We start from the raw sequence: 26,137 nt of genomic DNA, 5'->3' as shown, positions 1-26,137 counted from the left end.
TCTATCACACAAAGTATTTCCAGCAGAAATTGCCAAATGGCAGTGCAACTATTTGGAACCTCAAGATGTAAAAATTTTGCTCCATTTAACATTAACAAAAAAACCCCCAAAAACCCCCCAAAAAAGTAAAAAAAAAAAAAAGAAAAAAAGAAAAAAAGAAAAAAAAGTGGGATTTAATATATAAGTAAGGACTACTGGGGTGATCAAAGGAATACATAAATAGTACATCAAAAAACAAGAACTTTTCTGGCCTTGGCTTTTCAATCTAGCTAAATGCCAGATGCAGGTAAATTGACCTATAAATATCCCAAGAGAAAACAAGAGATAGTAGAGGCATTTATTTGTATTAAAGGAAAATAATAGTGTTCAAACAAGTAAGCACAATATGAGTGTGATCAATTTTAATATGGAAGATATTTTTCAGTATTTAGGAATGGGAACAATGATAGTTCAGTGGCTGCATCTTCTAAACTCCCAGTTCTGTGTGTGATAAATGGGGAGGATCTGACTGATGCTTTATACCTTGCCATATCATGAGAATTTGGAATTACTTTGAGATCTTTTCTTGGTGTTTGTTTTTGGGGTTTTTTTGGGGTTTTTTTTGTGGGGGTTTTTTTTGTTTTGTTTTGTTTTTTGTTTTTTTGTTTTTAATATTAGGACATGGTAAAAAATCTTAAAAACTTCAATACCACAAAAGAGTTAATTAACCTCCACAGCATGGCTGTTATTCACATTGGTAAATGTTATAATGAGGTAATGCTAGTGATGATACTGTCCAGTATCAATAAATCTTCTCAATCACATGGTGGTGACCTATCACACTAAGGATGTACATGTACTCTGGTACTTTTTTCTAATGCCTGAAAACCTTTATTTTACTAATAAAATTTTTAGCTGACACATTTTCTGATGCTACTGCTTGCAATTAGCTTCTGCTTCTATTAAACAAGCCCCCACATTTTGAAGGAACAGATTTCAGATCTCTCAGAAGTTCTTCTGTTCTTACTCCCATTTCTACCCTCCTCATACTATGTATGGACAGTAAAAATACTTTGAAGAGTTGAGTCCCTGTTATCATTCAGTTCATTCAAAATATAGTCCCACCTAGCCAGAAAGGGCTGCTCTCAGTAAGCAACAATGGAATAATAAACTGAGCCCATCCGTTTGCACTGGTTTCAGTTCATGATTTCAGAATAAGGTAGATCAGACTGCCAGAAATACACATAAACATTCTGCTCCTTGTTTTGGATTTACAAGGTCTGAAGAAGTGGTTTTGATTCACAGATCAGCTTTTTAATAAAAAACTTGCTACAGCTCAAATGAATAGAAAAGTAGCAATCTCTAGTTAGGAGAGAAAAGCGATAAAGAAAAATAGGGAAGGAATTACACCAGAAAATGTATTTTAGTACCTTAGAATATTTAGCAGATTATTACAGTCATTCCAAGGAGACTTTAGCTCTTCATCTTTATGTCCCTCTAGGGAGTTACAGATTGTCTGCAGCTTTCCAGTGGCCCTGCATGCTGTCTAAAAATGGCCAGGCCACTGAAATGCTAAAAATCCCAGCCTGAATCTTTCAACAGCCTTTGTAACTCACCCAGATGAACCACAGCCTTCTTGATCCTGTGCCTATTATTCTGCCCTTTCATTACAGTATTACTAGTCATTGAAGCTTTTTTTAATGAACTAAAGAATTCAGTCTGCAGGAGCACTGCACTACGGTTCATAATTTAGATCTCTCTCATACTTTACATTTTGATCATGCTCAGCACAAGGGCAATAGTCAAGTTAGCTTAATAATAGCCAGAAGAAATGCCTCTAATCCAATTGGTCACAAGGCACATATCACCAAAAACAATTTCTTTATAATTAAAAGGTGCTCGCGGGCACAGTGAAAGCTTGGAAGTTGCCCAGGGATTTTGGGGGAAGTGTGTGGATTTTTTTCCCATAGACAGCAACCACATTGAAGCAATTTCTGAAACACACTGATAAGCTTTGCCTTTGAATTTACATTAAAGAGCTCAATAGTTGCTACCTGTGAGAGCAGCTCATGCTTCTAAACTGACTTGTGTCCTGTAGAGATTAAGGACACAAGGCCTCCAGGAGATTAGCACATCACTTGGTTTAAGTGACACCCAATCCATTTTATTGACATGGCCTCTATCCTGCAAAACAAGCACTTTTTAAGTGAAACATCATGAAAATTTGTGTGGCTTTATGGGCCAGTGTATAATGGCTTTTCATGGGCAATTATTGGCCACTATTGGCAGGTCTGTAAACGAAACCAGCAGTAGTGGCTCATGATGCCTTGTCAGTCCGTGCCACCGCATACTAATGCAGCAGAGCATGCCCACAGGAAACCTGCATTGTCTTTTAATTTTCCTGGAGCCTCGTGAAGGACTAAGGACTTTAAAGCCCATTCATTGCATCAAGCAGATCATTACACTGAATTGTTACAATGTTGATTTCAGAGTGGTGCTGAATCACAAGGCCACTCCAGGCTTCAATCACCTTTTGTAATTATTTATTTTCAGCAAGGCAAACTTGAGCCTTTGCTGCAAGAAAGAAAATTAGCATGTAGGTGAAGAGCTCTTTCACCTTCTTTTTTAATGCCATTCCAGTCACGGGGTGCAGCATGGATGCAACACTTGCTGCTGAGTAGCTGCATAGTGGGAATGAGAATAATTGTTGAATTAAAACTGTGCACCAGCTTGGGAGATCTGACGTTTCACAAGCCTGCCTGCCAGCTACCTGGATTCCATTATGCTGGAGAAAATAAGCTTTTTACTAACACTTTGGAAAATAAATTTTCCATTCTTTTCTCTTCCTTTTGATCTATAGTATAAAGAGGCTGCATGTGCTGAGGTCGATACGATGCATGAAACTACGCTGTGCTGATGAGAAGAGTAAGCAGCATTAAATCACACACACATATACACAGACAGACATTTTATCATCAGGGAGCTCTAGAGCAAAGCCATGAACTACAGCTACCTAAAATACAGCGAGATATGTTAATCCAAAATGAAAGCAAGAAAAGGATGCAATACAATTTTATGCTAAATCATTTTAGTAGAGGTATGGAATTATTAAATGTGAAAACTGAATGCAGGTGGCCCTCTTCAAAATGTCTGTATTAAATTAGGTCCCTTTTTTCTTGTTTTTCAGCACAAAAGAACTCTTCATTTTGTCTTTTTAACTCATAACCAAGTATCAAAATTAGAGGATATACAAGTGGATTCCTCCTGTTTCTGGAAATAACCTGACAGCCACAAAAGCCAGGAGGACCTTTCACAACCACTGTATGCACTGCATCAATGCCACAGCCTAGGCTGGCAACATCTGCCTGAGAGCAAGTCTTCAGGAAGAGTGGGTAGTGAATTCATATCTGCACAAAATTAAAATTAATCCACCCTCACCCTTAGAAGCAAAAGCTCTTTTTTTGTAATATTGTAAAATTCACAATATTTTTGCATATAAATTTGAAAAAATCAAGAGTTTTTTTTAAACAAAAAAGAACAACTTGCAATTTATCATTCATGATTGGAAAAAGAATGAAACAGAACAGGAGCATGATGAACCTAACTATTCTAAGTGAATCCAAAATTTTAAATGTGACAACAAAATACAGAATATATTGCCTTTTAGCATTAATATTCAATTTTTTTTCCTTAGTTCCTGAGAAAGAGCTATCCAACTCTTTTTTAGTTTCAAAATTACAAGGAAATGAATTAGTTGAAAGCGTGACAAGCTTGCACAACCATCTCTGTTAAGAAAATACCTTATTTAATTGGGGATTTTTATATCCAGGTCACAGAATTCCTTCTGGTTTTAGAGTGAATGTACCAGGCGTCCTGAAGACTGATTAATGACAGCCTCAGCTTTCTTAAAGGGTGTGAAAGGTACCATTAGCATTGCATATGAGAGTTAGCCAGTGGCTATTGCACCTCCTACCTGCTTGGTTTTCCGGCGCTGCAGATCAAGGCAAAATGTCTTGCAATTGTTGGGCCAACTGACTGTCCTTACATTTCTAGTGGTTGCATTCATGTTTCTTCATTGCTTCTGTTCTTATTTGAAAGAATAGAATTTATTTCTTCAGGGACTGAACAATTAAAATCTTGCTTTATAGAGAGGTCACAGATAAAAATGTAAGTAAATATGAACTGACAGGAAAATATGTTCTTTTTCTTATCTCATTCTTTTTCTTTTTAATTTCCTTTACAGGCTGTATGCTTTGTGTTATATAAGAGTCTTTGTCATTGCTATTAAATAACAGAATCCTTGTCTTTCCTGGCTGGCTAGTATGAACATTTTTATCTTTACAGCCATTGTTACAGCATTTGTCCCATTCAAAAATCTCTATTGCCTGAGCACTAGTGCCTCTGACTTAGAATGAACTCATGTTTGAATAGCACATCAGAGCACCTTTCTCATGCATAACTCAAAAGATAGCATCACAGAATCATTTATGGGCTGCAGGTTTAAGAAAAATAATCATGAGTTTTATCATAGAATCACAGAATGTCAGGACACAATATGTTTGAGGCAGTGATGCTTTCAAGCACCGAGCTGATGGAATCCTGCATGCATATTCAAAGGAAGATCTCCCTGGTGATGTTTGGCGTTTTCCAAAGGAGAGAAGGAGAAAGGAAAGGGAAAAGGAAAAGAAAATATGGAATGGTAAGAAGAATGGGAAGGAGGGAGTATTAGAAAATTCTAATGAGAATCTCTGAAGGACAATATTGGAAAGATTTTCTATGAAGCCTTTCAAAATAATGAGGTAGATCTCTATTTGGGTTAGTCTCTTCCAGATCTAGTATTTCCCAAGATCAGACACTTGCCTGTGATGGGTGACTTAATCCTCTATACATCTACAAACTTATTACCGCAGATTTTTTTATTTTTTTTTTCTGAGGGGCATATGAACAAATTTATTCCATTTATTCCACTTCAGAAAAAAAAAAAAACCAAAAAAACCCAAAAAAACCAAAAAAACCCCACCCAAAACATTGGGATTGGGATGCCTTATCTGCTGAATGTGACAAGCACATATAACAAACTTGATTATCACTACTGGAGGTTACCAGGCTTCTGTGATGGTAAATTAACTGAGACTCTTCCTTTCTGGCACAGCTGCACACAAATACACAAGCACACCTGCACACTCACTCACACACACACACACACCTGTGTATATATATATATATATATATATATATATATATATATATATATAAATAACCAAAGGGGGAATAAATATACTTTTCATTGCTATTTGAATGCAGTAAAGCCATGCTCTCCTGCACCACACTGACTACACTTTTAAAAAGTAAAGTGTATGACCTGGAAGTCTATTATTCCTTACATAAGTAAAAAAAAACCCTTTGAACATGGGTCAGCTGTAACTTACAGAAGAGTAAACATAAAATGCAACTTTAATTTACATATTCATATTTAATGCTTTTAATATATCTTCAAAATTGTAAAAAATTTCATGTAATATTTGATTTGTAGATGTATATAGTGAAAAATAATTACAATAATTTCATGTCTGTCCTTGTTGTATCTCATTCTGACATGACAGATAGCTTTGAAGACCATCTCTCATCACAAATCCTGGAGTTCACAGACTACGCAAGTCAGGAGAAGATACAGATTTAACATACTTTGCAAATCACGGAAATAAATAAGCATGAAATGCAATGAAATCTGCATCCCTCATAACTGTGAGAAAACCCAGAAATTTTGCACAGTCAACTCTACACAAATATTTCACATTCAATTTTAAAATATGTCTCACAAATTGATCCAGAACTGCCATATTATCCACTAACATTGCGGAAAAGTACTCCATAAAACAGTGAATATCATATTTTTGAGAAGTTGTGCAATATTTTTCTTCGTAAAATTGTGTTCATCCTGTTGTAAAATTGCAAAGAAAGATAGGGGATATTGATTTAAAGCTCTTAAAAGCAGCCTATTTTCTTGTGGTACATACAAGAACATTGGTAGTATTCTCCATGTATCTTCAGGATTAGTTTCCAAGGATTTCTGATGGCCTGGGACAAGCTTAACAATTCCACCTTTCAAGTACTGAAATTAAAATACATATACACACAAACACATGCATAGACACACAAACATAAATAACTAAATAACAACAAAAATTGTAAATGCTAGCTTTGTATTGGCTTCCAAATAAAAAGATTTGATAGAAGAAATATTATCTTAATCTCTCAATTTATTACATTTATTCCAAATACACACTCTGCCAATATAAATAAGAAGATTAAGAGAAAGGAATATTTTAAAGCAATAATAAACTTTCAAAGCTAATGCAGAGGCAATTTACATGAAAATTTAAAATCTACCTCCATAGTTATTATATCATCATGTAATATTCAAAAAGAGGGAGTACAGTAAAATTTTATTGAACCTTCAGTGTTAAGATTGAAGTAATAATGGCTATGGAAATTTCAGAAAATCTTGTCTTTGCAAAGCATTAACAGAAGGACAGAAAACCTGTCTGTGTGATGCCACATTCTCTTGCATTGCAATTATGAGAAGCTTTGTTCTGCAGTCCATGTCTCTCTCTTTCAAAGACCAAATGCACACTTTGAATTACATGGCACAACAGTGCCAGATGTTATTTATGAAACTATTACACAGATGTATTTGGCAACTATCTATTTAATCAATACCATACATGTAAATGCTGCTCTGAAATAACCTCTCTAGGAACCAAGGAGAGTTCTTCTACAAAGCCACATCAGATAAAAGAAATCATAGCTATAGGGTGTTACCTACACTGTAAATTAATCTTCTTCTAATCCATTGCCAGGTAAACCTCAGAAGAGCTTATGAATTAATTGCAGAGCATTCTGATTCTCTTCCTCCCTAACCTATTCTAAAATAGCAAATCATTCTTCCATGTGACAACAATGAAACTGTTCTATTAAGGCTACAGTTCCTACATACCAAAATCCTTCTTGATTCGTGCAAGGAATACAGAACACAGGTGATGGTGTTGAAGAGGATGGTATAAACCATTTGGTGACTGATTTCTCTAAGAGCCTGTTTCACCATTTTTTTGAAATGGAGGTCTGTGGAAATCACTGCACTAGGTCACTATTTCAGCTTGGGACAGCCTTCCAACATGTCTGGGCTGGGACTGCTGGAAGGAAGGTAATGAGGTGAAGGGAAGGATGCAGAAAAGCAGAGCAAGGTCAAAAGTTGGGGATGGATATACAGGAGTTAGGTCTGGTTTCCAAAATCAGTTCCCATAACTATGATCCAAAAACATGCCTAATTTAACACCTTATTGATATGAACAACAGTAACCAATCCTGGTAATAAAAGGGGGCTGATGAATAGTCACTGCTGCAGTTATGTGGCATACCTTGAAAATTCCTCTGCTCAGACTGCCTTTTACAATTGCTGTGCTCATGCTTTGAAGTTAATAAAGGCTCTTATCTTCATCAAACTCATGCTTGGGAACTGCCTGGATATTTCCTTAAAATTCCATTGTAGGAAAGGGGAAAATAAGGTCTAAACAGTAAATAAGGTCAGCAGAAGCACAGCTACTCAAAATTATCAAGATTTTTCCTCTTTATTCATTTGTCATTTTTCAATGGCATGAACAGGACAGGTTGCAAACAAGAGAAACAGGAGCAAAGAACACTTTTGGTTGAGATATCTTTTTCACTAATAATGTACCAATGACTTAGTGATATCTGCAGTGAAAGGGCAAACATCCTCATCCAACACAAGGTTACATATCAGATTTCTTATCAGAAATGAATCCAGTAACCACAATTCCTTAAAAACTGAGCAAGAAGGAAACAGATAAGGTACTGCCACAGGACTGAAAAAAACTGCAAATAGCTTTACCATGATAAGCATAATAAATCATAAGCTAATAACTGGTCTGTATAATCTTTTTTTAATGTCTTTGTTTAAGACTCAAAATAGTTTAAGTTCCCTTTCTGAGCAAATTACTCTCCAGGAGTTACAGAAGCAAGATATTCTTGTAATATTTGCAGTGTATTAAAAATAGTGGGGATCTAATATGCAGCTTAATACAGACCCAGGACTACACTTACCAGCCTGAAATGGGGTAGGTTTACCCTCTTAATGGGGTAAAACCAAGACAGCCTGGCATCACAGCAACAGGCAGCACTGAGAGTGTAGCAAGGGTGGTGCCACAAGACAGGTTATTCAAAGGAAGGCTGTTATACTTCAGTTATTTCAGCTGAGGAATTCAGTACAACAAATATTATATTAGCATTGCACCTATACCAAGTTGATAAAAAAAAGTTCCAAGAAGGACATTTGGTGAGAAAGCTAAAATGGCAACTTTTATTTCTAGTCCTTTCAGCAAAAAAGGTCTACAAATATTATTGATTTTTACTGAGTTCTGCAGAACTTTCTCACACAATTTGTCAAGAAATAAAAAAGATGAGAATTTTGCTTCATTGGGACTTTCAGACAAAATTCAATGTGACTCAAAAGAGCATTTGTACCCATTTGAACTCAATTCAATATTCAGGTGATATGGGAGAACTTGTTACTAATGGAGTGAGAAATGGATGTATTAGAAAAGGAAAACAGAGAGGAAGGAAATTAAATAGCAGAAGAAAGTGCTGGTTTAGATATTCTGAAGTAACTTGAATCATCTGTGGTGAGAAGTTTCTGATAAGCTGGAGCAAATTAAATAAACTATCTCACTTTTATTTCTTCTCCCAGTCAACTCAGACTACACTCTGAACAGCAAGAAAACTATCCATAATTGAGATTCCTGTTGCAAATTATAATAGACATGAACTCAAAAGAAAATTAAAACTCAGGTATTCCATATGCACCTATAACGTTTCTAGAAGATCCTCTAAAGTAATATTTATATATAATTGTGACTATTTGTTTACTGTATTCTGTGAATATATTAAAAAGCATCAAGTTACCAGTTTCTAGTAAATTCTTCAGAATATTGTCATAAGTTTTATTAGAAAAACCTGGAGTAACAGCCAAAGCAAAGTTATTCATAAAACTACAAGCTCATTTTTACTGTAGAATTTTATAAAGGAAGTCTATTTTTGCTGGAATTTTGCCAACTCAAACTCATAAAATATTAGACTCATAAAATGAAGCAGATCAAAATCCAACTCCTTTTATGTTCCCAAATACCATGAAGTGAGAATGAGTTCAGGGTCTTATGCTGCTAAGGCAAACATTACTTAGATTATTGGTATTCTGACTTGGTATATTTACAAACAAATTGTCAGAGCACTTTTTAAGGGAGATTCAAAGCAAGGAGAGGTAGATTAAAAAGACTGAAAGCTGTAAGGAAAATCCAGGATGAAATGACGGCTCACAAAACCAGGTCCGCTTCCTGATTACAGTAAGATCTGCAAGAGTGGGTCAGTTTTCAGAGACAGATCTGGACCCCCGTGGTGGTAATGCTGGAAGGTGCAGGAGGCAATCACACATGCTACAAAGGTGGATGTTGGGAAGTTGTGAGGGAAATAGCAATGAGATTCAGAACAGGAAAATACTGGAATGATTAAAACTTCCGATCAGATCTTACTTGTTTTCACTTCCATAAGATTACATGGTATCAAAATGTAAAGGCAAACAGGAAATCAAATGTTTGTTATTCAGAGCATTCATCAAATACCATATCTCTTACAGGTAATCAGGGGGATGCTCGTGAAGCCAATAAGCTCCTGTCAGTTCTCTGTCTTCCCCCTGCATTGCTGTTTGCTCTTACACAGGGAGAGAGAGAAAATTTAATCCCTAAAAAACACTCATGCCAGAAAACTCAGCTCATGTGAAGTATCGCAGGCTCTGCCACTTTTGATGGTCTTGGTGGAAATTAATGGATAATTAAAGATGAATCTCATTAGATACACTTTTGATTTGGAATTTTGGGAAAAAGGGATATAAAAATAAATTAATATAGATACTGCAGCCATTTTTATATATATATACATATATATGTGTGTGTGTGTATGCAAGACTGAGACCTGCTCCTCAGGTACTTTTAAAATTGGAAGCTCAAATTCTCTCTTTTTTTGAGACAGAAAGAAACAGCAGGTTACTCTCAGCATATGGAAGTACAATCAGGAGAGAAATGACATTTTGAGACATTCCTCTTCTACTTGTTTCAAAATTTTGCAACTGATTGAAAATTTAGCTGAGGTCCTAAGTTCCCAGTACAAGATCTCAAGAGATAAACAGTTTACACTTACAGTCCCAATATTTGCTTATTCTAAATCTTAGCACAAAGTTTGTCTTCCACAATGTGAAGCTCATGAAGAAAAGACTGGGTTGGATCTGAATCACCAGAAGATTCATTTATTCAAGAAGAATCCTCAGCTCAATCTTCAGGGCAGTTTTCTTTCTGATTCATAAAATTTTCACAGTAATCAGACAGGAGGCTTTTGTGTGAGAACTTTCACAAAAGCAGAAACCGAGGTGACAAAGAAGTGCTGGGAAAAGTATAAGTTCAGTGCTGAATAAAAGAAAACCAGTCTCTAATTTAACTATAAAATTGCATGTTGATATAATTACAGGCTGGCTATACAAATGGACATTTATAGTTTTTCCTTTCATTTCTGATTTTGAAAAAAAAAGATCTTAGACAACTGCTGATATACATATATAAAAAAAAAAAAAAAAAAAAAGAAAAGAAAAGAAAAGAAAAAAGAAAGAGAAAACAAATACATCTAGAAAGCTTGGTGGAGATCCTTAACCCCTTAAGGACATTTTCCACACAGCACACATAGTGAATTTCATAGTAGAAGGGCAATTGCTAGTTGAGAAATTCCTAAATTTAAGCCTGTGGATTAGAAATGAATGAGAACAGCAATTAACTGGGGAAAAGTCTCAGAAGTCGAACTTGCTCCATTCAACACACAGAAAATAACAGGCATTAGGCAGGACATAATTGCATAGGGTAAGGGGGGAGTAGAAGATTCAAACCCCAAATCCCAGTGTATTGGCGAGCACAGGAAAATAAGTTAGGCATTTCCAAGAAGGGTTTGTTTTCAGCCAGGCTCACTGGACTGAGTGCAGTCAGTCTGTTGGACCTGGCTACCATGGACCCAGTGATCTCTTGCAGCTCAGTAAGCTGTGCCCTGTGAGGGTTTATTAACTATGAGGGTTTATTAGCTATGGGGAAGCACATACCAAATGCACAAAATCATTTTGGGCCAGCCTGTTCAGAGCCCAATGAGTTGAAGGATGCACAGGAGAGTTCTCCAGCAGGCTCTCTGTAAGCATCATCTCATCTCTAATATGGCACATTAGATTCATTCCCAGCCATAACAACAGACCTAGGCTGCTGGAAAACCTCCTGTCCATGTTAGACAAAAAACTAGATATGACATATTTTGGACTAGAGTTACATACTTAGGCTAGCATATCACTGGACTTCATTATGTGTCTCACAGCCACTATTTGAAGGCAGATATTTATTTATATTTTATATACATATTGTCTACAACAAACATTTTATTGGCTCTGAGAGCTGTGAGGAAGCCTGCTGGCCCCAAACCCAAAAGTCAATGGATTTTGAGCCCTACTTCTTCATTCCTTACTAAGTGAATGGATTTTTCTTGCTTTTCTCCTCCTATCCCTGAGGGTGCTGTCTAGTAGTGTCTAATAAATAGCAGCCAGGACCCAGCACACTGCATAACTTTGTGCCTCTTTTGAACTGTTAAAGCATTTTTTTTCTTTTTTTACAATATTCTGCCACTTTATCAGGGTTCTGTATCAGGCGTGAACTTCCAAACTGCCAAAGAAGAATAATCCTTCAAATGCTGGTCCATTTTTTCCTACCTCCCATGCCATTCACAACTAACCACCCTTAGGGCAGATCTTTGAAAGACCCTCCTAAAATTCTCTTTAGTAACTCTAAACATAGTGTGAACAGCACAGAGAAGGCTTGGCAGAGAAGAACATGTTTGCCTTAACATCTAAGAGAAATTCTAAATCCTCAAAAACTCATAAAAAACCAGAAGGAGAGAAAGAAGAGGAAAAGCTGGGGCAAAGTATCCTACCCTGTAGGATACTTCCTCCACAGACTGGGTACTATTATTAATGGACTTCCAGAAGAAGTATCCAAGGTAAGGGTAGGAAAGCAACACTGAATGCACATCCCAAATGACCTTCAGTGACCTGGCTGTTATCATGTCATGAGTTGATACCTCACAGTACATCAACAAAGCAATCCTGATCCCTCTCCCTGCTCTGAAAAAGAGCACTATGATGGGCACACAGTGCATATATGGAAACAGATCCAAGGTTAGGTACCACAGGCATCTGAACAGACCAAGCAACTTCATGACCAGGGGCTCTGGATATAATACAACAAATGTTTTGAGAGAATTTGTTTCCAACCCACTCTGGTTAAATGTGTTGTTATCTCTTTGAGCCCCACATTAGGGGCCAATTAAGGCTATCATGGTTTAGGAATGGTACTCCCCAATTTAGTGCTCCTACCAAGACTCTCCAAGCCACACTGCTCCTTCCAACTTCACCTCCCACTCCCTTCCCTCTTGTGGTGGGCAGCAGAGGAGAACTGGAGACACAAAAGGTTGAGATAAGGTTGAGATAAGAACAATACACTGGAAAAAGCAATGAGATAAGGAAACAAACTGTAACTGCAAAAACAATAATAAAAATTAGTGTACAAAGGAGAGACTGATTCACATGCAAAAATGCTCGCCCTAGAGCTCAAACCAAACATAGCCACAGAATCACAGAATCATAGAATCAACTAGGTTGGAAAAAACCTTTTAGATCAAGTTCAACCTGTGACCTAATAAGACTTTGTCAACTAGGCCATGGCATTAAGTGCCACATCCAGTCTTTTCTTAAACACCTCCAGGGACTGGTGATTCCACCACCTCCTTGAGTAGCCCATTCCAGTGCCCAATAACCCTTTCTGTGAAGAACTTCTTCCTTATGTCCGACCTAAACTCCTCAGTGGACTTGGGTTCCAGACTCTTCACCAGACTTGTTGTCCTTCTCTGGACACGTTTGAGCATCCCAACATCCTTCCTAAACTGAGGAGCCCAGAACTAGACACAGCACTCAAGGTGTGGCCTCACCAGTGGAAGGGGGAAGAGTGACCTCCCTACTCCTGCTGGCCACACAATTCCTGATACAGGCCAGCTGCTTCTTGGCCACCAGGACACACTGCTGGCTCATGTTCAGTCAGCAGCCAACCAGTACACCCGGGTACCTTTCTGTCCAGCCAGTCTGTCCCAACTTGTAGCACTGCAGGGGGTTGTTGTGGCCAAAGTGCAGGATCCTGTACTTGGTAGTCTTAAACCTCATGTTGTTTGATTGAGCTCATCTATCCAGCCTGCCTAGGTCCTTCTGCAGAGCCCTCCTACCTTCCAGAAACGTCACCCTGGCTGCTCCCTGTGGACTGGCTTGTGTTACCCCCACCATTCCATGTGCTTGTTCAACCAGAAGAAACCCCTTCTCCCCACCCCCCAGCAATGACATGAGGTTATACAGGACAACAGCCATGTCCTGGCCATGTTCCTCATGCCTACAGCAAAAATTTAACCCTTTTCTGGCCAGAACAGGACACTTGCTTGATTAAGTTGAGGTTTGGATGACTGGCAGTTTAGTATGCCTTTCTCTGTTTTCACAAAAGCCTTTGTATTTCTTACAGCATCATACCTCTGTGTCTAGGGAATGGAGACAGGTGGTTGTGAGCAATCATTTTGGCCATGATGTACAGGCTCATAGTTTTTATCCAGTTGCCACACACAAGCCAGCAGACTCAACTTCTCTACTCTCCAAAATATGATTTATAACGTTTGTGAAGATAATTAAAATTAAGAAGAAAACAAAGAAAATTAAGCCCCCTAGCAATAAAAAAATGCCTGAAATACATTAATCTGAACAGTCTCTTCCTCCAAAGTTGTGTGAACTGTTACGAACACACTGCTAATAAATAATGGGTAGTTAATATGACAACAACTTAAAAAATTGATATTTCTACAAGTTTTTAAATATCATAGGAAGCTTAATTCAGTCACTTTATTCCCTAATATATGTATACACGAAGGTTCTTATATAATTTGAATGCATATCTTAGGAAACATCTGCATCACTAAAACAAATAATATGTAGAGGAATATATGAAACACAGAGACATGCCTCAGATTTCTTCAAAGCTCTTTGTCTGTCACTAGAAGATGTTGTGAAGAGACTGCAAAAGACACAAAGCTTTACATTCTACATGTGGGAATATTGTAACATCAATTTCCTAGCAAATTCTAGCCTCTCACACTCACAAATCTGACCAAAAGATGCATGTATACATGGGGGTGTATATGCTTACATGTGTGTGTGGTGTGTATTTTCATTTTTTAGTAAGTGTGGTATATAGCAAGAACCATGAATTTAAAGACTTTCTTTTTAGGCCTGTATTTCCTTTTGCTGATGATTGTTTCTTATCTTAGAGTGCACAGAATGCTGTTGGCTGAATTGAAGCTCCATTGAGTGAAACAATTGGATTCAACCAAGAAGAGAAGAAAAATGATCCTCTTAGTGGCATTCCTTAGCACAGGAGAGAAGTGCTTACCTTGTGATGGGTATTGGCAGTTTGTACAAATGATAGTGCACAGGGGTTTAGGTTAACCTGTTTAGTTTTACATGACCTGAGATATTAAAAATATCCTTATTTTGAATGCTTGCCAGGTGGTAACTCAGTGTGACATATATTCTGGACGCAGCATCATGAAATGGCATGCACTGTTATTGAATTTTTATTATTCAGTGAATATTGGTCATGATTTACAATAATTTTGAAAAATCAGCATTTGTAATGGGATTCTCTTATCTCTGAAAAGCATTTCTGACATTCAGTAGTGCATCACAGAATTGATTTATAATATTTTTCCTGGTACATATTCCAGCTGCATAACAATAAACTGAGATTCTGACATACTGCCAGTTCTTGCTCCTTAAAGAAGCAGGAACTGTACAACAAAAAATTATTGGAAAACTAAGAAATGAACAAACAAACAAAGAAAACTTTTCTGATTAAAGCAATACACTCATGTGAAGGACCGTGCATCTGCAGCTTTTGCATTGGTATATTTTAATTTGTTCAGAAATCACCTACTTGCAATTCAGTTCCAAATACCTTGTGACTTCAATATTTACAAACACATCTCTTAACACCTTACCTCAAGTCTTTACATTTTCAAAGCTTTCAAACATCTGTAGGCCATTTTAACTTTTCAATTGGTATGGTGGATATATTATTCCTTGCCTCTTCCATGTTTTATGTCTGTTGGATCTTCAGGCTGCTGGTAGTTATTCTTGTCCTGTGCTACTATTGTTTTGAGTGAGTTTTGCCTAATACATTCATTATTCATACACTGAATGCTAAATACAAACTGAATACAAGAAACTAAACTGGTTTGATTTTTGTAGGTTACTGCAATAACTTCATATGAAATTTAAGGGTTTTTAAATATCTATTCTGAGCCAGCACTATTAAAGCAAATCCAAAGTGGTTTGAATTTCCACCTACATTTAAGAATATGAGAAAAACCAAATTATTTCTGATTCAAGCACTATACTTCTTCTCTCTGTATGCAACATATTGGGTGAATGGCTCATTCCTGAGAACACTGAAACCAAAGCCAGGCAGCAACTCCCTGTTTACTAAATCTGTGTTCACATAATTAAAAAATTTAAACTGAACTCTGGGTGCTCTGTAAATATTGTAAGTGTTGAAGTGGAATTTGAGGCACTGGTTTTAATTTTTAAAGTACCCTATGCATTTTGATCTCTGTTTGCCTGACAAACCTCATATTTCCTTGCACAGAACTTAAGAGAGATCTAAGAGCTGAAACTCTGTTTTTTTACATGAGAGGAAGTGTTAGCAGGATATTTTTTTTTCTAAAGGCTGGCTTTTTTTTTATACTGTCTTCAACCAAAATATTGTCATTGAATTCAAATGAGGTCCAGATTTCACAATTATAATCTAAAACACACCTTTTTCCTAATTTTGCTCAGCCTAGATTCATTGGCTGTGAAAGCACTCCAGACACTGTAATTCCTCCTAAGAAATTAAATGTAATGTGGATGGAGGAAGTCTGTGCTTGTCACTCAGGAAGCAATGAAAAGTCCACTTGATTACCAAGCTGGTAGTGCTTTATACCCATTGTGTGTATTATGGACTCAAACAAATCAAAAGAGGAAAAGATGAACCAGATATATAGGAAGAGAAATGTAAGAATTAGAACACTATTACACTCTACCCTCCAAGACTGAGGCAAATGATCCTGCCTGCATAGATCTCACAGAATGCACATTCTCACGGAGTGTAAAACAAAAATCTCAGGTTTTACATGAGAAAACAGGAGGTCAGCCTTATTGACAGCTAACTGTGCCAAACCCTTGGCAGCAGACAATGTGTATACAGATTGCTGTAAAAGATCAAGGTATTTACTTAATGATTTCTCAAAAATATGGAATATAAAAGGTAGGAATTGAAGTTTTTCATGTTGTTAGATAATAAGTGTTCAAATTCTTCTAATGTTTCATTCATTTGCCTTTTAATACAGCAGTTTCCATTCTTCCAGAGAACTGAAATTATTTTGTGCCCCTAATCCTATTCAGGATGGTTAACACAGTTTTATTGCTCAGACTCTGGTTTTCAATATACGATGCACCACTGTATCCTCTAGTCTTGTTTTATAGGGTCCATAATCAATAGGAAAAGTCTTCGTCAACAATAAATTATGGGGGGTTTTTAAATTGATGTATTTTTCATAGTACTCTGTGGGCTGAGAATTAATAACTTTATTCCTTTTTCCTTTGCATATGGAAAAAAAATCATAAAGCCAAAATATTTGCCTGATTCTTTTCTGTGGTTTTTTGTTTTGTTTTGTTATGTTTGGTGTTTTTTGTTTTGGTTTGGTTTTTAGTTTTGTTTGTTTGTTTGTTTGGTTGGTTTTTGTTTTTTTTTTAATTACATCTGTCTTTGTAAATCTGCTTGAAAATCACCCCTGTTTGAATTTAGGGGATAGGGAAAGATAAAATTTTATTCACATGCAATGCTTATGAAATAATTTCTTATTTACACCTTTCACCAACATTAAATGCAAGTGGGCAAAATGTCAGGTCTAGAAGTGGTTAAAATTTCTTAGTGAATGAAGTAATCAGTAAATGAAAAATCTTAAGACTTTATCACCACATTAATTAAAAGAAGCAGTAATGATTCATACAAGCACATAGTGGAACACATAGATTGAACCTTTGAAGCTGCTAAAAAAGGTAAAGAAGATCCTTCAAAAAATCAAAATAAAATTCAATCAGCAGCAAACTCCACATAGAAATTGATTTCCAAAATATACTGGCATCTGTCATTCACATCAATGGCAAGTCTCCCATCAGCTTCAAACAGAATGTCATCAATCAATTCCATAGGAAACTCAGATTATCTGAAAAACCATACCTCATCTTGGAGTCCACACACTTTTCAACCCTGATTTATGCTGCATCTGAGTAAAGGTGTAAGCACACCACATCTAAGTCAAGGTAGCACAATTCTTTCTTTCTTTCTGCATAGCTATATTCTTCATTAATATAGCCATATATGAGTAAAGTGCATAAGGAAAACACTTCAGTTTCGATAAATAATCAATTCTTTTTTTCTTGAAACTCAGCCTGCCAGCGATTCCTCATAAGTACATGGAATGACTTTATTTTTCTTTGTAGTCAAACCAGTTAAAGTATTTTGAAGGGTATATCACTTTCTATTTGATCAGTTTAATTTAAGTCTACAAGATGTCCTCAGAGAGATCATCAAAGGATTTAGATATTTCAGTACATTATTTTCATTTCACTGACAGCAGCTCTAAAAGGTAGTGAACATTATTTACTTAAAAAGAAATGTTTTCCCTAATGCAATGATTGCTGGAAGAATCATTAGTCACAACAAAAGTTCAATGACTCAGTTAAATATATGTCTTATTTTATAATTTATATGTCTTTTTAACATGTAGGATCCCTTGGGTCAATTTTATGAGAAACAAAAAGGATACAAAAACCTAAATAATATTCAATATAAAATGAACATGCAAATTAACTGGAAAATCACTCTCTCTTAATTACCAATTTTTATATAATGACCCAATATCTCTTTGGTCTCTCCAAATACACAAAGAGATAGTACACTGTGGATGTTTCTTAAGTGGCAATTACAGCTCTGACTTAGCAGACACAGCTTATTGAAAATGTGCCAGCATTTAGAGACTTCTTCAGAATGGTTTACAGTTCTGCACTGAGTTTGTTTTTCTTTATTTATAGAATCATGTTGTCATTTACAAGGTGAATCACACCTCACCTGCCTGAAGTAAACTTTAAGAAAAATTCTGCTCTAGTATCCTGGCATGCAAATCTTGGGATACTCTGTCTAAACACAGAATGAAGAGATTTTTATTATCAGAGAAATTGAGAGTATTCATTTCCTAAACCATCTATGTTATAAACATTCATATTATTATATTAATTATTAAAAAGTCCTCCAAGCCAACTTGAATGTAAATATTATTTACATTTATGTTAATCTTATCAGGACGTGTACAATACCTGAATGTGAATCAAAGCACAGATTAAAATGGAAAAAGCTGAACTGCATCAGTATTTGAGCAAGCTGAAAATCCTGTAATATTATTTAAAATGAGCTGGCTATTAAGCTGAAGTTATTAGATACTCTTTCGAAACTAATTTTCTAATTGCATTTTTTCTTTTCTATAATTTGTTTCATTTAATATTCATTGGCCTTATTGTTACCATCCTTCATCTTGTCTGTCATTTGAGGTTCACTGACCATGAGGTTCTTTCCACTTATTTGATCTATTCATACAAATATATGATTTTGGTACTTAATTTCTGGCATGCCACCATTTTTTAAATGTTATGTTAAAATGTGATGAAATGTGATCATAATGAAGTCATGTATTGTGGAATTGAGATACAAGTTCTCAACTCAAAAATCTTGATTACAACATTATGTGGTCCAAATGACATATGGTTGCTTTGAAATTTATCAGATCAATTATCAACCATATCATTTCTATATTCTTCAAAAATCTCACCACTCTGGATATAGAAATAAGCAGGTTTTGTTTACATATTTTGCTCTCTTGTCTACCAAATTGTTCTCTGTTTTGTGATGCTTTTGTCAACACCACAAAAAGTAATTTTGCATGCTCTCTTAATAACCTTTCTTCTTAATATATTTTGCCCAATAATAATTTTAGCTATTTATCTGATTAACTTAATCCAGCTAAATTTATGCATACATATGTGTACAGTATTAAAAAATGAACTTTCTGTTTGGGTCTTTGTGCAGGTTTTGGTTGGGGTAGAGTTGATTTCTTTCCCAGTGTCTGGTATGGGGCTGTGTTTTGGATTCGTGCCGAACACAGGGTTGACAACACAGAGATGTTTTTGTTCTTGCTGAGCAGGGCTTACACAGAGCCAAGGCCTTTCCTGCTTTTTGTGCTGCCACGCTGGAGGAAGTTGAGAGTGCCTGGGAGGGTGGGAGGAGACACAGCCCAGACCAGACAAGTGACCCCAAACTGACCAAATGGATATTCCCGACCATGTGACATCACATTCAGTGTACAAAGTGAGTGGAAGAAGGAGAAAGGAGGGAACATTTAGAGTGATGGTTTTGTCTTCCCAAGCTACACATGATGGGCCCCTGCTCTCCTGGCATGGCTGAACACCTGCCTGCCCATGGGAAGTAATGAAACAATTTCCTCTTTTGCTTTGTTTGCTTGCATGGCTTTCTCTTTTCCCTACTGAGCTGTCTTGATCTCAACGTATGAGTTTTCTAGCTTTTACCATTTCAATGCTGTCCTCCATCTCACTGGTGGGGGAGTGAGTGAGCAGCTTTGTAGGGCTGGGCTGCTGGCTGGTGCTAAAGCATGACAGTCTTACAACTCTGGAATACACTATCTATCACTAGCAGTACTTATAAGGGTCAGAACAGTGACAGATGACCCCTACCAGCCTGCTATTTATCCCAAAATGAAATATGGAAGTGCATTTCTGATTTTTTTATAGCTGAAAGGTATATTCAAAAACTATAATAAAAGTATATTCTAGAAACAAGCTCCTTTCTTTGAAAAAAAATTCTTTCAAGAAACCCCAAATTTCTATGGGAATAGATTGTTTCTAGTTTCAAGGAATAAAATGTTACAAAAAAGTCTTCTAAAACTAAACCAAAGCTTTTTGGTTTTCATGTCTGTTGGATTTAACTGGTTGGGTTTTGCTTTGATTAAAATTTTACATTGTTGAATTGGGTCTCTTTCTTCAAATAGGAATCTTTTGTTCCAGACCAGGATAGAACAAATGTACATGCTTGAACATATTCCTACGTTCAGATAGGGAAACCCATACCTGTATTTGCTGGGGAGCTTTACCAGCATTCCTTCTTATAGTCTTCATGAGATCATTCCAAACACATGGAAAATAACTGTCAGTATCACTTTTAGGTGAGTTGATGGTGTTTCATCTTGTCATGAGCAAACTGCTGTACAAGGCATTATGTGTGGGAAAGATTTCCTAGAAGTATATTTATGTTAGCCCAGGAGTTTAATGTGTTTTTAAAAATATACAGGTTAACAACAACACATTTTCAGGCTTCTAGCGTTGAGTAAATTTCCAGTATGAAAGAAGCATACTGAAATTTTAAGGGTGCCCTTCATTTTGCCTGAGAGAAAGAGACAGAGAGATGGAGCATCCATACACACCCCCAAGAACAAAGGAATGGGATGTGACTGCTTCAAGACTCCTGAAGGCAGACTTCCTTTTCTATAAGAAGTCTTTGCAGGAGATTCAAGGTTATGTGTCCCAGGTAATAAAGACAACTGTTTAACCACTGCTTTGTTCTCTAACACTTCCTTTGGCAAATTCAGTCGCGTGGTGACTGAAATAAAGCATATTAGGAACTGCAAGCACAACTTTTATCTTGAAATAAATATGTTATGGACACTTGACAAAATAAATATTAGTAGTTTATTTTGACAAACACAAGTAAGCACAATATAACTGGTTTAAGCTGGATTTTTTAAAATCTGGGATGAATGCTTCTCATGCTTATTTTTTTAAAAAATTAGGACATTAATATAAAACAATGGTTTAATATACATTACCCGTGTATGTATCTATACTGTCCAGAACAACAAGAAGTGATAAATGTCTTGGTAAAAATGAAAATACCAATAATAAGAATTTGTTGAATATTATATGCTCATAAACTAAGAGGAGAGCATTTTTGTTTGTGCACTGGGGTTATGTCTTCATTTTTTTTTAAAAGCAGTCTAAGAAGCAGCCAGTGCTTCACAAAGCAGCCTGTGATATTTGTGAGTGACCGGGGAATTTACAGCATGTGACTGAACACCCTTCTTTTAAAGGAAGCCAGCTGGATCACAACACAAAGGGATCCAAAGGGTGGCACTAAGTCTACCTTAGACCTCTATGGCTTTCCAGAATATTTGGAATTCCTCTGTTAAATCAATTTTTTTCTGATAAGTAAACATGATATCTAACATTTCAGCCTCCGAGTGCAGGTGTGCTGGTTTTGCATTAATTTATATTTGGTGAGGAGGGAAGAAGCCAGTCACAGAAGTGATTTTTAAGAGAAGCTGCTTGCAGTTTCCTCCATGCCCGAAAAAACCAATCAGTTACTAGTTTTGAATACTGACACTTCATTAAACCACTAGAAAGCTGCACACATGTTAAAAATGAACACATGTTAAAAATGAACAAGCCCCAGGAAGAGCTTTCTTATTTCTGGTGTCTGGAGGGAGAAGTTCTTGTGGGCAGGGGAGGAGAGGCCCTGGGGCCCTCAGCCAAGGTCGGGCCAGGCTGTGGCTGCTAACATCTTGCTGATGTTAAGCCCTGCTCCACTGCTGGCCTATTGTATTTGCGGGGTTCCCAGACGAAGGAAAGAATGATACATCTGACTCTGTGCTCTTAGAAGGGTAACTTATTATTTTATGATACCATATTATATTAAAGAATACAAAACTATTTTATTAAACTACACTAAAGAATACTGAAACGAGGCTAGAAAGATACTAATGAATCTCATTACTCTCTCTCCAGTCTGACACAGCTTGGCCCCCATTGGCCAATGAGTCAAAACAATTCACACGAAACCAATGAAACAATCACCTGTTGGATAAACAATCTCCAACCACATTCCAAAGCAGCAAAACACAGGAGAAGCAAATCAGATAATATTGTTTTCCTTTTTCTCTGAGGCTTCTCAGCTTCCCAGGAGAAGAATCTTGGTGAAGGGATTTTTCAAAAAAATATGAGTGCTACACTGCCCCGGGCCGAGCCAGGGCCCCGGGAATGGCTATGGGCCAGGCCAGGCACCCCCTGCCACAGCCTGCATGGTCTGGAGAGGCCTGGCCCTAGCTCCTGCAGCTGCTGAGCAGGGAAAGCCAAGCCATCAGCCCACAGCTGAAATTTAACCAAGCAGGGCAAGAGACCAGCCATGCTGCCAGAGCGGCCACCGCCATACCACCCGCTGAGATCCCTGACAGAGCACCCACCAGTCCAACCTGAAAATCCATCACTGCGGCTGCTCCAACCACTGCAGGGATTATGTGACCATCTGCAGACCCTGGGCAAGATAGTAACTCTTTTAGTGCAGATAAAACTTCTACCTTTGGTGAGAGAAAAGGGCAGAGTGAAGGCACACAGAGGAACAACACAAAAACACTAAAGTCAGTAGAGAAAGAGTCAAGACCCAGATGGAAGGAGAATGAGGAGATACCTTAATTTGGGGCTGAAATCCTCTTGTAAGGCTATGGAGAAGAATGCAATTGATAACATCAGACTCTTTTTCCCTGTAACTCATTGAAAAGTATGGAGAGGTGAAGCATTCAAATTGTAGGTATGAGCAATGGCATTTATGTTAAAGCAAGCAGATGTTGAAGTAGCTGTGATCCCATGAGAAGTTTGATTAGAGAAAGAGTGATGAAGATGCTTTGCCCCCAGGGAAAGAAGAAGACCTCTGTTCCCAGAGATAAAAGGATCTCAGAGATATGTAAAGAGAACTTTTGCCCTTGAACAGCTCATCCTTAAAATAACACCCCATAAGTTCATATGGACCATAAATGCAGCTATGAGAAATCTGTGAAAGATGGGAGAGACTTCATGATTGCAGATTCCTGGGCAACTGCTATTCATGGAGATGAAAAGTCATGAGACAACTGTATTCTTGTGGTGAAGTCTCCATAAATTGACATGAGTGATTTCTCTCCCTAAGTGAACTGAAGAAAGAATATTCTAGAGGTGATAAGCTGACAGAATTGTTTCTGTATGTTGTTAGTGGGAAAGAAAAGTTTGTAGGGGGGAGAAATGTTCTAAAGGTTACTCAGATTTTTATTATTCTTTCTTTTAGTTAAAGTTAATAAAGTTCTCTTTATACCCTTTTAAAGTCTTGAGCCTGCTTTGCCTTTCTCCTAATCCTATCTCAAAGCAAGAAATTAGTAAATATATTCTAGTGGGTACACTGGCATTTGGCCACCACTGAACCCACCACAGTGGGATATGTACAAAATCCTGGTCAGAGAGTATTGTACTTACACAACATTGTTCACAGAAATAACAGTGGGTAGCAAAGAGACAACCAGTCCAAGTGAGCACAGAAACATCATAACTACTTAGTACTAAAAGTAGTTCATTCTTAATAACCTCATCATAATCTAAAGAGAAGGTAAAAAGTTATTTCACAGATATAATTGAGGCCAGAGGAGCAGGGTGAGAAGATGTGAGAGGAGCAGCTCTGCAGACACCAAGTACAGTGCAGAAGGAGGTGCAGGAGGTGCTGCAGGCACCAGGGCTGGGATTCCCCTGCCGCCCATGGTGCAGCCCGTGGTGAAGCAGCTGTGCCTCTGCAGCCCATGGGACCACGGGGCAGCAGAGATCCACCTGCAGCCCAAGGAAGAGCAAGTGGATGTCTGTAGGAGGCTGTGAAGCCATGGGAGGCCTCTCCTGGAGCAAACTCCTGACAGGGGCCTGCAGATTCATGGAGACAGTAATCCACACTGGAGCAGCTTTCCTGGTAGGACTGTAGGACTCATGACCACATCGGGGTCCCATGCTGGAACAGGCCATTCTTGAAGAAATGCATCACATGGAAGAGTGACCCACATTGCAGCAATTTGTGGACAACCGGTGCTCATAAGATGGATTGACATTGGAGAAGTTCATGGAGAACTGTCTTCCGTGGGAGGATCCCCACAGTGGAGCTGGGGAGAGATCCCTCTCTCTGAGAAGCATCTGGAACAACCGGTCATGAATTGGCCATAACCCCCATTCCCTATCTCTTCGTTCCACTGTGAGAGGAGCTGGGAAGTAGGGAGGGTGTGGGAAGGTGTTTTTAAGGTCTTCTTTTACTTCTCATTATCCTGCTCTGATTTTGTTAGTAACATATTTAATTAATATTCCAAACTCAAGTATACTTTACCCAGGAATCCAGAATGAACATGAAAATTTGAGGACATTCCTGAAAAAATACCAGTCAGAAGGAAGGAAACAATAAGCACATATTTCTGTGGTTAGAATGCTAGAAAAAAATAAGCTGAACCCTAAATTTACTCTAAACTGGGAGAAGAGAAACTTTGAAGTCTGAAATGGAAAAAAATCTATTTATCAGATCAGTGGCTATTCTGAAGCAAGGTACCATCAGCCTGTTCATCTGGATGTTCCACTACCTTCAGATGCTGGAATTGCATTCCTTCAGCCATGCAGTGGGCCATCTGAGCAAAATTTCACTCAGGACAGCTGGGATCCTGATATCAAGGCAGATACACTTCCATATGCAAAGCCTTTCAGATGAGTTCTCCCTCTGCCATTTAAACTCAATGCCTGGAACACTGGCAGAACTCTTCCAAGGCAGAAGACATACCTGAGCATTTCTGCTCATCTGTTCTGGCCACAGTCACGATAATGCTTTCCACTAGTTTAACTGTAAGTGACTAAAGTGAAATGTCTAAACATGATAAGTCTTTCTAATCGGGCCATAAAGGCCACTTAAGCAGCATAGATATCCTCAGTTTGCTGTGCAAATTACAAAATCATCAGACCAAGTAGTAAGAGTTCACTCGCAGCTGAGAAATTTTAAAAAAATGTAATTTTATCCCTTGGCCTACCATCAGCACTAATTTTCACTTTCTCTGCACTAAAAAAATTGAAAAAGATATTTACTATAATCTTGAGACTAATAACTCTTGGGACATATTTATATACCTGCTAATTAGGCTAATTCCTAAGCCTTGTAGAAATATTTCTATCCTGTGTATATAGGACATGAAAATGACTGGACTTCAAGAGTATTTGTGATTATGCCAAGTATACTTTGTCAGGACTTCAGAGGTTATGTGATTAATTGTACAAGTCCACAGTTATTTCAGACAAAGAAGATGGAAACACTTAATAAAAATGTGTTTTTCTCGCTTGTTATTTGTAATGGTCTCACATATCAACCCGTGGCAGTAATTGCTCCTTTCAAATCTTGCAACAGTTGATTCTTAGATCTATTCTAAACTTCTTTGCTTACACCACTTGAAAGATTTGTTTTTTTTCAGATGTGTTAGCAGTAGCATGTATTATGTAGGGTCACTTTGATGGTTATTTCTGCATTAAAACATCCCCAACATATTGAGTGATGGAGAAAGAAGGCAATGCCAGTATTTGGTAAATCTTAAAACATAGCAGCTTGCATATTTGGGAACTTCTAATATGTTTATTCTTCTAAGCAGGAATTTGTACAGAGAGAAGTCAGATAGAATCTAGGGTCTTGTTTATTTCATTTTTTCTATTAAAATTACTTCTAAAATTGAACTATGCATCTTGCATTGAGATAAACTTTTTTTTTTCAAATTATATATCACCATTTGCAACTCTGTTTTATTTCCATATGTATGTATATATCATTTCTCTCTATGTGTATAAACATTTCTTGTTTTGCACTCCCCCTCTTGACTTTTGCAGCAAACTGTTAGCACTTTGGCTTATGAATTAGTGCAACACATGTTAATGCCATCAGACAGAATTTGTGCTACAAGG

Source organism: Passer montanus, unplaced genomic scaffold (genome assembly GCF_014805655.1).
Source record: "Passer montanus isolate IOZ18808 unplaced genomic scaffold, ASM1480565v1 scaffold88, whole genome shotgun sequence".
NCBI classification, from domain to species: Eukaryota; Metazoa; Chordata; class Aves; order Passeriformes; family Passeridae; genus Passer; species Passer montanus.
Note: the sequence above shows the minus strand (reverse complement) of the source record.